At 42.7% G+C, this 13,627-nt stretch overlaps 2 non-coding genes across 2 annotated transcripts; both read right to left on the reverse strand.

The window, feature by feature from the left end:
• Positions 1-880: 880 nt before the first annotated feature.
• On the reverse strand, positions 881-965 carry LOC119945614. Its single transcript, XR_005456275.1, has one exon. It is a non-coding gene; the product is annotated as a small nucleolar RNA SNORD87 (small nucleolar RNA).
• Positions 966-1,275: 310 nt separating this feature from the next.
• LOC119945615 lies at positions 1,276-1,362 on the reverse strand. The gene has a single exon (XR_005456276.1). It is a non-coding gene; the product is annotated as a small nucleolar RNA SNORD87 (small nucleolar RNA).
• Positions 1,363-13,627: the final 12,265 nt, after the last annotated feature.

Below are 13,627 nucleotides of genomic sequence, written 5' to 3' on the forward strand. Positions count from 1 at the left end.
TTTGGTTCAGGGTCACAGCACGTAAGTGACAGAGCAAGAGCAAGGATTAGAATTCATTCAATCATATTTATTGAGCACTTACTGTGTGCAGAGCACTGTACTAAGCACTTGGGAAGTACAAGTTGGCAACATAGACAGTCCCTACCCAACAGTGGGCTCACAGTCTAGAAGGGGGAGACAGACAACAAAACAAAACATGTTAACAAAATGAAATGTGCGGAGGGAGGGCATTCCAGGCCAGGGGGAGGATGAGACTTCCTGACTCCCAGTTCCGTGTCATCTGCTCTTCATTTTTCATCTTTGCTTTACTTGTAACCTAGAAAAAAAGAAAATCAAACTTTTGTTATTTCTGGAGAAATGGTAGGTCTTTCTGGTGATTCATTCCCATGAGACCCTCTCTAGAGAAGCCTAACAGCAGGCATTTGCCATAGGCCTCATCCAATTCAACCATTTCTTTGGACACTTACTCAAACTCTCCTAGGAAACTAATCCCACCATCTAGGTGCATTTATACTAGAGGGGAAAAAAAGAAAAACTTTTGCTGGATTTCAGATTAATAAGTGCACATCAAAAAATTTCAGTTGGGTAAACGGCAAATATTTTTCAATCATCATTAAGCCAGCAAAGCTCCCTTTCTCCAGTTTTAAACATTTCCCAGGCTTGGGCTGAATTATGCAACATACCTGTTTCAACTGCTCAAATATATATTAGCCGCAATAAAGCAAGAATGTTTTCAATCCAGAAAATGAAGCAATGTGCATCTGCTGAAAGACCCATCAATGGATAGCCTGGGACTTGGATAACCTGGAGAAAGAAAATATACATTTCCAATTTACAAAATGAATCTTTACCATTTAATAAACACCATTTTCTAAGTGGCACTGGCATCTCAGACTTCAAAAGTTTAATCAAAGAAGCATTCAGCTGGGTAAACGGCATAAAGGTAAAATCATCACTGTGCCAGTTTGGTGCAATTCATAATACCACCAACTGTGGTAAAATGAATGCATAAATAGGCAAATATTTTTATGGGATGAGATTCTTTTACCAATTAGTGTCTTTCTGGGTATTGGACATCTATTTCAATAGCATATTTTGATCACTAATTTTCTTGGGCTTCATCAGTCACATACCTTCTTAGTTCATGTGGTGTCTTCATAATTGTGTTGAAGCAGCACAGGAAAGTCTTCCTTTTCTCCATTGCCTTAAAGAAAAGTTTTGCATAACTATGAAAATCTGGATGCTGAACTGCCCCTTCAGATAAGACTAGTTATCAATGGCATCTCAGATTTCCTTAAGTCGACTTCAAAGAAGCACTCAGCTGGGTAAACGGCAAAAAGAAAAATCATCATTAATGCCAACGAACTTCCCTGTCTGAAAAAAAGAGGGAACAATTCCCTCACTAGTTTCATTTCATTTCTGAACAGATGCTTACTAACTTGTTCATGAAGCGGGCTGAAGAGTGTGAGGGCGGGCACTGATAGGAACAGCTGCCTAGTATGTATCTAGTTTATTTTCCAATCCAACTGCATTGACAAGAATGAAAGATGAGCCAGGTTAAAGGTTAGATGTACCCCAGCAGGCTTGCTGATCTCCATGAGCACTGGCACATGCCTGCACATGTGTGTCAAGGAGTAGCTCACCTCACCAAACCCAGGATCTTGGTTCTGGATCCTTGATTCTAGGAACAGAATCGTGTCCCAAGCCCCTACTCAGTCAACAGTCATAAGGCCACCAGGTAAGCCACTGGACAAGGCACCATCTTGACCAACACCCCCAGAGGCGAAGAGATCATTTATCTTAATATGGATACCAACTGTTGGAAGTGATTTATAAAAATTAGGTTCTTCAGTCACTCGCAGGTCTCAAAGGCTGAGTAAATTCTAGTGATTCAAATACATCATCTATCATTGTGAATATTGTTCTTACTATACCCAAGGGCGCAGATTTTAAATTGGGCCTAGGGAAGTCACCCTACTAAAACTGGCCCATGTTCTATCACATGGAAACACAAGGAAATGTCACCAAAAGTGAATCAGGGAAAGGGGTTTTTCGAGTACCAATAAGCAAATGCTTTATCCTGCTATTAGGAACGCTTCTTTTTTCCATGTGGCTATCAGATCATGTGCCAGCATAGCACTGCCATTCCCCGTGCTGTAGGAAAGACTAAATCCACAAAAAAACCACATAGGCAAATAGCGAGATCCAAAATTCTAGGCTACTTCTGAATCCCTTTGTCTCACCAGAATCCTTTCTTGCTGGCAATTCGAAAGTGCTGGAAAGCAGCATGGCCGAGTGGACTGGGAACAAGCCGGGAAATCGGAACGTGAGCTCCAATCTCGACTCCGCAGCTGCCTGCTGCGTCACCTCGGAAAGATCCTTCAACTTCACTTTCCATATCTATAAATCGGGGATTCAATCCTTGTCCTCCCTATTTACACTGTGAGCCCCAACAGGGACTATATGCGGCCTGATGACCAGGTACCTACCCCAGCGCTTAGCACATGCGAAGCGCTTAATATCACCATTATAAAGGGAGGAATCAGGTCGGATGTGGGGCCCAAACCCTCCTCGGTGCCACTTAATAATAATTTTGGTATTTAAGCGCTTACTATGTGCAAAGCACTGTTCTAAGCGCTGGGGAGGATACAGGGAGATGAGGTTGTCCCATGTGGGGCTCACAGTCTTAAACCCCACTTTACAGATGAGGTAACTGAGGCCCAGAGAAGTGAAGTGACTTGCCCAGAGTCACACAGCTGAGAAGGGGCAGAGCCAGGATTTGAATCCATGACCTGACTCCCAAACCCGTGCTCTTTCCATTGAGCCACGCGCTGCTTCTTAAAAAGCAGTTACTTATTCTATCAGAATCCGCAAAAAAGGCGGGAGAATTGGGCCCAGGACGCAATTTATTGATTTCTCTATGGCCTAACAAAGCCACCTCATGGTGCTGGGAGGCAGAATGGCCTAGTGGGTACAGCATGGGCCTGGGACTCAGAAGGTCATAAATTAAATCCCGGCTCCCCCACTTGTCTGCTGTGTGACCTTGGGTAAGTCACTTCAGTGCCCTCATCTGTAAAATTGGGCGGGGACTATGCCCACCAGATTTGCTTGTATCCACCCAGGCGCTTAGTAGAGTCTGACACATGGTAAGCACTCAAATACTGTCATTATTGATGATGTTTCCTTCCTAGCGGGGCCAATTAGGCCCACCTGGGGAACTCGGACGGATGGGACAATGGCTAGGGAAGCAGCGTGGCATAGTATAAGGAGCACGGGCTTTAGTCAGAGGTCGTGGGTTCTAATCCCGTCTCCGCCCCTTGCCAGTTGCGTGCCTTTGGGCAAGCCACTTGACTTCTCTGTGCCTCAGTTACCTCATTTATAAAGTGGGGATTAAGACGGCGAGCCCCACGATGGACGACCTACCTTGTATCTGGGGGAAGCAGCGTGGCTCAGTGGAAAGAGACCGGGCTTTGGAGTCAGAGGTCATGGGTTCGAATCCCGGCTCTGCCGCTTGTCAGCTGTGCGACTTTGGGCAAGTCACTTATCGTCTCTGGGCCTCAGTTCCCTCATCTGTAAAGTGAGGATGAAGACCGTGAGTACCACGTGGGACAACCTGATTACCTTGCATCTATCCCATCGCTTTGCACATAGTAAGCGCTTAGCAAATACCAACATTATTATTATTGTATCTACCCCAGCGCCTGGAACGGTGCTTGGCACCCAGTAAGCGCTTAACACCATCATCATCAATCGTATTTATTGAGCGCTTACTCTGTGCACAGCACTGTACTAAGCGCTCGGGAAGTACAAATTGGCAACATATAGAGACAGTCCCTACCCAACAGGGGGCTCGCAGTCTAAAACAGTTTAACACCATCGTTATAGAGGTAGGAAATTTAGCCGGATTGCCTACGAACGAGACGAGAAGGCTCACCGTCATCATGACTGCGGATCCGTGGAGGAGTTGCTGGGGTTTTCCCCCAGGCCACGTGGCCGGGGACTACACCGTTCACCGGGCAACGCGGCAGCAGCGCTCCCGGGAAGAGGCCAAGGAAGGAGGATCCCGGGGATCCAAAGGCCTCGGCCACAAACAAAGGAAGGAAACCTGGCCACCAGTTCCGTGCAAAGCATCTCTCGGATCCATCCGCTCCACCTCGCCCGACTCCTGACCGACCACCACCAGCCGCGGGCGCAAAAGAGGACGAAAGGGCTCGACGCGCCCTATTTATAGGCGACCAAGCCCCGCCCCTTCCGGTAGCCCCCTACTTCCGGTCGGGGAGGGTCGTCTTTCCAGTGCGGCCGCACTGCGCAGCCGCGGAGGTTCGCGCGCCCCCCCCCCCCTTTAAAAATGCCTCCTCACGGCTGCTCTTTCCGCCTTCCTCGAACACGCCGCGAGGGGGCGTCGTAGCTGAAGGAAGAAGGGGTCCAGGCCGGATGGGGCGGGTTTCCAACTGCTCCTGAGGAAATCGCATGTGGGGAGGAAGATCTGTCAATCAATCAATCGTATTTATTGAGCGCTTACTGTGTGCAGAGCACTGTGCTAAGCGCTTGGGAAGTACAAGTTGGCAACATATAGAGACAGTCCCTACCCAGCAGTGGGTTCACGGTCTAAAAGGGGGAAGATAAATAGGGCCCACGTCCTCCCCCGGGCCTGGAATGCCCCCAATCCCTCTGCCCATCCGCCAAGCTAGCTCTCTTCCTCCCTTCAAGGCCCTATTGAGAGCTCACCTCCTCCAGGAGGCCTTCCCAGACTGAGCCCCTTCCCTCCTCTCCCCCTCGTCCCCCTCTCCCTCCCCCCTTCTTACCTCCTTCCCTTCCCCACAGCACCTGTATATATGTATATATGGTTGTACATATTTATTACTCTATTTATTTATTTATTTATTTATTTTACTTGTACATTTCTATCCTATTTATTTTATTTTGTTGGTATGTTTGGTTCTGTTCTCTGTCTCCCCCTTTTAGACTGTGAGCCCACTGTTGGGTAGGGACTGTCTCTATGTGTTGCCAATTTGTACTTCCCAAGCGCTTAGTACAGTGCTCTGCACATAGTAAGCGCTCAATAAATACGATTGATTGATTGATTGATTGATTCCCACACTGAGCCCCTTCCTTCCTCTCCCCCTCGTCCCCCTCTCCATCCCCCCCTTCTTACCTCCTTCCCTTCCCCACAGCACCTGTATATATGTATATATGTTTGTACATATTTATTACTCTACTTATTTATTTATTTATTTTACTTGTACATATCTATTCTATTTATTTTATTTTGTTAGTATGTTTGGTTTTGTTCTCTGTCTTCCCCTTTTAGACTGTGAGCCCACTGTTGGGTAGGGACTGTCTCTGTATGTTGCCAATTTGTACTTCCCAAGCACCTAGTACAGTGCTCTGCACATAGTAAGCCCTCAATAAATACGATTGATGATGATGATGATAGTTTGTCCATCGTCGTCCCCCCCCCCCCCCCACTTCCCTCCATATGTTGGACATCTGCAACCTCCGTTTTCCGTTATTTGAAAACAATTATTACCTAGGAGTCTAAACAAATCTATCTGCGAGGCGGGATTAAATCGCCAGTGAAAACAATCTTTAGATGAGAAGCTTTGTGGCTCAGTGGAAAGAGCCCGGGCTTTGGAGTCAGAGGTCATGGGTTCAAATCCGGCCTCCGCCAACTGTCAGCTGTGTGACTTTGGGTAAGTCACTTAACTTCTCTGGGCCTCAGTTACCGCATCTGTAAAATGGGGATTAAAACTGTGAGCCCGCCGTGGGACAAGGTGATCACCTTGTAACCTCCCCAGTGCTTAGAACAGTGCTTTCCACATAGTAAGTGCTTAACAAATACCATCATTGTTATTATTATTATTATTTAGACATGAAAATGTATATTATCCACTCAGGTACATGAGCATACAGCTGTACAGATAGATTTCAGAAATCCTTATATGGGCAAAATTTCTATTCAGCACACAAAATAACAATTTCCATAGCCAGTGCTTAGAACAGTGCTTTCCACATAGTAAGCGCTTCACAAATACCATCATTATTATTATTATTATTTAGACATGGAAATGTATATTATCCACTCGGGTACATGATCATACAGCTGTGCAAATAGATTTCAGAAGGCAAAATTTCTACTCAGTACACAAAATAACAATTTCCATAGCCTGTCACTCTCAAAGGCTTGCCCATTTAGGAATCAAGTGCTATTACCTGACATGGAACCCAGTCAGCTAGGAATGAATTTCACCTATAAAGATACTGGGAACAAATTATTATTACATCTTCCTCATTAACGACACTCAAAGGCCCAAAGCTGGACACAAAAGCTATGTTTTTACTGCTGCATCTAATCAACTTCAAGAATTTGAGTGGAAAAAATTACATTTCTGAATAGGGCAGCCACCAGCTAGTACAAATGCTGGGGACTACTCTCCCAAGCTCTTAAAGCGGTGCTCTGCATCTAGTAAGCACTCAATAAATATCATTGAGTGATTGATTGACTGGACCTTCCCCAAAGAGTCTCTGCAACATGCAGACCATGAATGCTAGAGATGATTTATTTTTCTTATGAGCTGCCATTACCTGGAAGTTGAATTTACCCATGTAGGCCACATTAGTAAATTAATACTCTTGGCCCACCAGGCAAGTCTCTTTTCCCATTAGTGAATCATCCGGAGAACCCACTAGACCCTTGGATGTCTCTGCACACAGTAAGCGCTCAATAAATACGATTGATTGATTGATTAAAACAAGCAAGTCAAGTTGTAACTGGAAGAAGTTGCCTCTGCTAGCCATACAGTACCCCTTAACAGTATTTTCTCTGACCATTCATTCACTCATTCAATCGTATTTATTGAGCGCTCTGTGCTAAGCGCTTGGGAAGTACAAGTTGGCAACATATAGAGACGGTCCCTACCCAACAGTGGGCTCACAGTCTAGAAGACTGCGACCAGCTTGAAGGATGTCAAAATGAGCAGTAGAAGGGACCTGAAGCAAAATGGGTGACTTTCTATATAAGAGTTTTTTTTATTTACCTCAGGTGGGATTTTTAAAAAATGACATTGAGACAAAATAGCATTTTTGCTTCTATTTGTGGTTAAATTCCAAAATCTGTGGAAAAAAACAAACAAACAATCCATGGATCTATTCAGTAGAAAATGAGGCCTGAGCACTCAGGGGTGAAAATGCTCAAACACCTGAGGAATGTGAACTAAAAATTTGCAAAAAACCACCCAAATTACTGTTGTCACTTCTCATGGAAAGTAAACTAGTAAACTATCAATATTAAAGTTATGATGTGACATAACCAGAATTTGGCTCTTCTACTTATATAACTGAGCGTCTCTGAAAGATCAATTTTACAAGTATTACAAATTAAATGAAAAGTAAAACAGCTGAACAATAGGAAGTTGAATAAGTGAAAGTACTTTAAAGTCTTAAAGCCTGAGAAAATGAGGGGCTAACAAGTTATTCTCTCTCCTGCGCTAAATCGGAAATGGTTTCAAACGTAAACTTTTCAGTGAACTACAACATATCTGCTGTTATAATTCCAATCCACCTAAAAGCCTTCTTTTTCTTTCCTTTTACAGTCTCACTTTAAATACAAAGGGTGTACTGTTTTTAGAGGCCACCAAGGGAAGGAATGGCGATTGGCAGGGAGCATATTATCCAGGAGAAACAGTTCACACAGAATTGTAATTACAACTGGATGTATGAGAGAACCATACAAGGGTTATTTAGAATATCCTTTGTATGCTTGTAGATGTATTTCTGTGTGACTATATTAAATTTATATTTAATTTAATTTTTCTAATTAAAGAGGATAATTTGGTGGCAGATTATTTAAAAAGAAACTTAAAGAAATTCTTCCCAGGTAAGTAATAAGCAATAAAACAATTAACTTTTGAAAAATTCTCAAATCATAAAAAAGTAAAACAGTTGTGCTATTATCAATAAGTTTGTATCTGCCCCTAAAAAGGCCTGATAAGTATCTTCATATAGATATTTAAAATATCTTTCAATTACATTTTTCTTAAGGTTAAATGCTTCTTATGGTGACTGAATGCAATGCATTGTACAAAGTGCTTGGAAAGTACAACAGTATTTAGTGATTCTATGAGCAAAAACTAGTCAAATTCCTCATTTTTCCTGGAAATCAGTTTTTGATTGAAATGTTCAAAAATACTATCACTAAAGGAAAATAAAATTCCTCTGTAAAAATGAAGGGAATTTTTTTTTAAAAAATAAGGCAGTTAAGTTCTGTGGCTAATCCTGGTTCATTATAGGATTCTTTAAAAGCAATAAACACTTCTGTTCATTGGGACAAGGTGGGGAAAAATGGAAAGGAGAAGCAGCATGGCCTAATGTAAAGAGCACAGGCCTGGCAATCTACTGGGTTCTAATCTCAGTTCTGCCATAGGCCTGCTGTATGACTTTGGGCAAGTCATTTAATTTCTGTGACTCAGTTTCCTCATCTGTGTAAAATGGGAATGAAATACGTCTTCACCTCCCCGCTTAGACTTTTAAGACCCACGTGGGACAGGGACTGTTTCCAATCTGATTATCTTGTCTCTACCCCAGGACTATGACACATTGTAAGCATTTAACAAATTCCACAATTATTAGAGGAGGAAGAGCAGGGTTTGCCCTTCCTGTCATCTGCTGTTTGGGGCCACATCTATGTAATATGCACCTTTCTGTTTAGGTGCAGGTATGTGTTATGGGTGTACAAAAAAGGGGAGGAAATAATAGTAATAATTGTGCAATTTGTTAGGAGCTTACTCTGTGCCAAGCATTGTACTAAATGCTGGTGAAGATACCATTTAATCATGTTGGACACAGTCCTTGTTTCACATGGGACTCACAGTCTAAGAGGGAAGAACCGGTATCTAACCCCCATTTTACAGATTAGGAAACGGAGGCCCAGAGAAGCTAAGAGACTTGCTCAAGATCACACAGTAAGCAAGTAGCAGAGTGGATTAGAACCCAGGTCCTCTGAATTTCAGTCCCAAATTATTTCCACTAGGCCACAAGAGACGAAAACTGCTTAATGACAGGAGTCAGTCTGGGGTTTCAGTTTAATTGCAACCTTGCCCAGAGTTTTTTTTTTTTATTGCTTTGGGGCTGTGTCTTTTCCTATTTTCTGTAATTAGCTCTACCCTCCACTACAGAATGCTCTTGTACTGCTGCCTTATGAATCTCCTTTTTTTCTTTCTGGAGGTAGGTACACTATGTCACAGCCCAAGTAAAAGGCTATGAAGCAGGGCCTTTCTTAGCAGTGTACTGCTGCTTCTGCTGAAGGAGGAATAATGTGTCAGGGGATGGAGAAGGAGAAGATGAAGAAAATAATCTGAAATTAGACCTTCAGGGGAGAGGAGGAAGAAGCTCAATCAATAGTGTCCACATTCCAAAACAGTCGAATGAGTCCAATGAGCTGGTGTGTTGAACAATGAAAGCACTTGTGATTTAAGGTAGGTCAAGCGTGATCATTGTCCTTAATAATATTGAGCGCTTACTATATGCAGAGCACTGTGCGCTTGGGAGTGTACAACAGAATTAGCAGGCGCATTCCCTGACCATAACAAGCTTACAGGCTAGAGAGGGAGACAGACATTCATATGAAAAACAAGTAATTTATAATATAATTTTAAGATATGTATATAAGTGCTGTGGGGTTGGGGCATATATCAAGTGTCCGAAGGTCACAGATTTTTAAAGTGCATAGATGCCGAAGGTAGACCTCACTCTACCTCTCACTTTTGTGATGTTTACACTGAGGTGATAATGAGGATCAAGATAGGGTCAGGTAAACATTGTGGTCTTCAGGATTACAAATAATTTATCGGTGGATATGGCGATAATACAGAAAATTTTGGATTTGAAATAATTTGGTTTTGTCTTTTTCGGACTATTTGGGTTTTAAGAATTCTGAATGCTCCAATGCTGCCATTCTTAATTCCTCAAAATATGAAATTTTGATTCTACTATCTATTTTCTATATTTAAAAAACATAACCAGCCTGTGAAAATACATTGTTCACCTAAAATGCTGGGAACACATTTTTGATGAACCCCAACTTGTGGAAAACTTGCATTATACACATCTTGATCAATGCACCACCGTTTCTTCTGACATTGGTTTCTAGCCAGACAGACTTGCATTGTTGTAAGACTTTCCTGGAAATTCCCCAACAGCATCTTTCTGAAAATATAGTGAAAATACATGTTAATAAAAGAATTAAGTGTATCCTTATAGGTGTATTTAGGCGATATATAATGGAGTGAAAAAGGTAGAAATGCAGCAGATCTAGAGAAGAGTTGGAAGAAAGGAAGTAAAAGCAATGGGTGTAAGTTCAAGGAGTTTGAGCTGGAATGGGAGCAGGGAAATGGGAAGGTAGCTGGAAGGGGAAGTGGAATAATAATAATAATGGCATTTATTAAGCACTTACTCTGTGCAAAGCACTGTTCTAAGTGTTGGGGGATGTTACAAGGTGATCAGGTTATCCCACGGGGGGCTTACAGTCTTAATCCCCATTTTACAGATGAGGTAACTGTGGCACAGAGAAGTTAAGTGACTTGCCCAAAGTCACACAGCTGACAATTGGTGGAGCTGGGATTGGAACATGACCTCTGACTCCAAAGCCCGGGCTCTTTCCACTGAGCAACGAACCCAGAAGAGGCTTTGTGTTGAGCCATCCCAAGTGCGCTGTACTTGGTGTGTACTTTTAGACTGTGAGCCCACTGTCGGGTAGGGACTGTCTCTATATGTTGCCAACTTGTACTTCCCAAGTGCTTAGTACAGTGCTGTGCACACAGTAAGCGCTCAATAAATACGATTGATTGATTGGTGGGTGCTCAATAAACATCATTACTACTATTAAGAGAGACATGAGCTAGTTTCAAGGCAGAAGGAGCCAAGAAAGACCGAGAGGGCAGTGAGAGAGGGAAAGCAAGTGTTTTTAAGAGGGGACAGAGGAGGAAATCCAGGACACAAGTAGAGGCAGTAGACTGAGAGAGCAGGGGGGAGCCTCCTCTTGAGAAAGGGTAGGAAGGAGGGGAAAGTGTTGTGGGAGGGATGAGGTTGGATCTAGGAGAAGGTCATACTGACCACAGGATTCAGAGCTCTCCGCCCAGTCCTTCCTGACATACCTGCCCTCTTCAGCCACTCCTCAGCTCCTCTGAAGCTCACCTTGTCTCTCGCTTTCGCCTCTTCTCCCGCTCTTCCCCTTCAAATCTGCCAGACCATAACTCTCCCTAGCTTTAAATCCCACCTCCTTCTGGAGACATTTCCTGATTACCTCCCATCTCAGGGTTGTATCACGCCTTCAGCCATCCATAGTACGTAGGGACCTATCCATCGATGTTCCCTATATTATCTTTCCCTTCTCTACTACAACCAGTTGTACATATTTTTGTCCTAATTATAAATAACTTGTGTCTGCCTGTCTCCCCTGTTAGACTGTGAATTCCTTGAGGGTAGGGATTGTGTCTTTTGCCTCCATTGTACTCTCCTAAGTACTCAAGCCAGTGTCCTCCACACAGTCGGTACTCAATAAAATGATAAACTGCAACTCAGCTTGCTTTATTTTTTTTGTCTGAAACGCACTATGGACCAGGAAAAATGATATATCCTTCATGCATATTAAAAGAGTATAGACAATGAAATTTGTTATATACAACCCATGTGAAAACAATCTGATTTGTCAGTTAATTTCATTGCTAAAATGGGAGGAACATCATGGTTTCACATCCAAGGAAAACACTGCACACTTCCACTCTGATAAACAAGACCACACATTTCAACAACTCCAGCTCAAAGAAAAGCCTAGGTTAGTCACCTGGACACAACTATTTTTGTCAAGTAACATTGACCTCCTTAGTTTTACGATTTCACAATACGGCATTATGCTGAGTGCTAACAGTGACTCCTAGAAAGCCGAACTTGAAAGAGAAAAAATGTTTAGGGTTCTCCTTGAAAATGAATGCTTCCATGTTAATTAAATTGATGTTACACATTGGTAGTGTGATGAAATGGTTCGTAAACTTGTTATTTACTAAATTGCCATAATGCAAAGTAAGCCTCATTGTAAATGTCAGACTTTCAGAAGCATTTTCTAAATCCTTCTCAGAGTAGAGTTCATGTTCTCCTTTTCCTCCACTAAATTCAAAGGAAATTCTGTCAAGGCAGAGATGAGAGGAACAGGCCCCTAAGTCATGTTGTCAATATCTCTGAAATTTCAGTCTTTACGCTACAGAAATTATCAGAAAAGCAAAACTATTTCCTTTACCAAACTTCCCTTTCAGCAATGCCAACCCAACTCTGCTGCTTCAACAAAGACGGCATGACAAGTACATTGGTATCCATGGGGAAAATGAATATTAGTCCAAAGAAAGGGGATATATTTTCTGTTTTGATATGCCAGCGCTTAGAAAAGTGCTTTGCATATAGTAAGCGCTTAACAAATGCCATTATTATTATATTACAAAATAAAGGAGGAAAAAATAAAACTACCTCCAAACAATGAAGTTTGGTTAAGGTGTGTAAAAATATCTAATGAAGCCAAAAGGAAATTGCAGGTTTGACTGTGACTCTAGACTGTGAGTTCATTGTGGGTAGGAATGTGTCTATTTGTTATTATACTGTACTCTCCCAAGCGCTTAGAGAAGCAGCATGGCTCAGTGGAAAGAGCACAGGCTTTGGAGTCAGAGGTCATGGGTTCAAATCCCAGCTCCGTCACTTGTCAGCTGTGTGACTTTGGGCAAGTCACTTAACTTCTCTGTGCCTCAGTTACTTCATCTGTAAAACGGGCATTAAGACTGTGAGACCCCCCACCCCCACCCCATGGGACAACCTGATCGCCTTGTAACCTCCCCAGGGCTTAGAACAGTGCTTTGATAGTAAGCTTTTAAAGCCATCATTATTATTACAGTGCTTTGCTCACAATAGGTGCTCATTAAATGCAATTGAGTTGAATAGTTTGAATGACTCCAGGATGAGCAGGTATATTTTTAAAATTGCATTATAAATTAATAGTGTAGGATTTGTCTGAGCTTGTTTCTACTCTTTTATTGGTGGCAAATAGGCAGAATGTATCTGCATATAACCTCCTGCATGGAATAAATGGGGAGAAGACTGTGTATATTTCCCCTCAACTGTGAGGACATGGGGTCGAGGAAGCAAGGAGAGAAAGGGAAGAGGAGTAGGATATACAAATTGCCTGAAATTATACTTTCAGGGCAGTATCCATCACTCTCCCCTACCCCCAACTCCCACTATATCTTGTCAGGGGGCTTTAGAGGGAGACACAAGGGGAATGAAGGGGGTGTCAGCACAGAGACTAGATCTCGCCTTGAGGAAAGCGTAAGCCTGCCTAAAATAGAGAAAAAGGGGTGGGTGTTGTGTGCAGTTGGGAGCTCAGGTTGGAGCTCAATCCTCTGTGTAGAATGCTCCTTGTGAGGGCTCAGCAACTGGAAGAAACACTTAAAAGGTTTTTAATAAATTAAGTCTGATGTTTCATGCCTGATGTTACCCTTAGATTTCTCACCATTTGACTTTAGGGACCTAAAATAAGGCTGTAAAGTAGAACTTTCAGGGGCCAATTAAATACAATAACTCAATTTTCTTA

The sequence above is a fragment of the Tachyglossus aculeatus genome, chromosome 25 (assembly GCF_015852505.1).
Source record: "Tachyglossus aculeatus isolate mTacAcu1 chromosome 25, mTacAcu1.pri, whole genome shotgun sequence".
NCBI classification, from domain to species: Eukaryota; Metazoa; Chordata; class Mammalia; order Monotremata; family Tachyglossidae; genus Tachyglossus; species Tachyglossus aculeatus.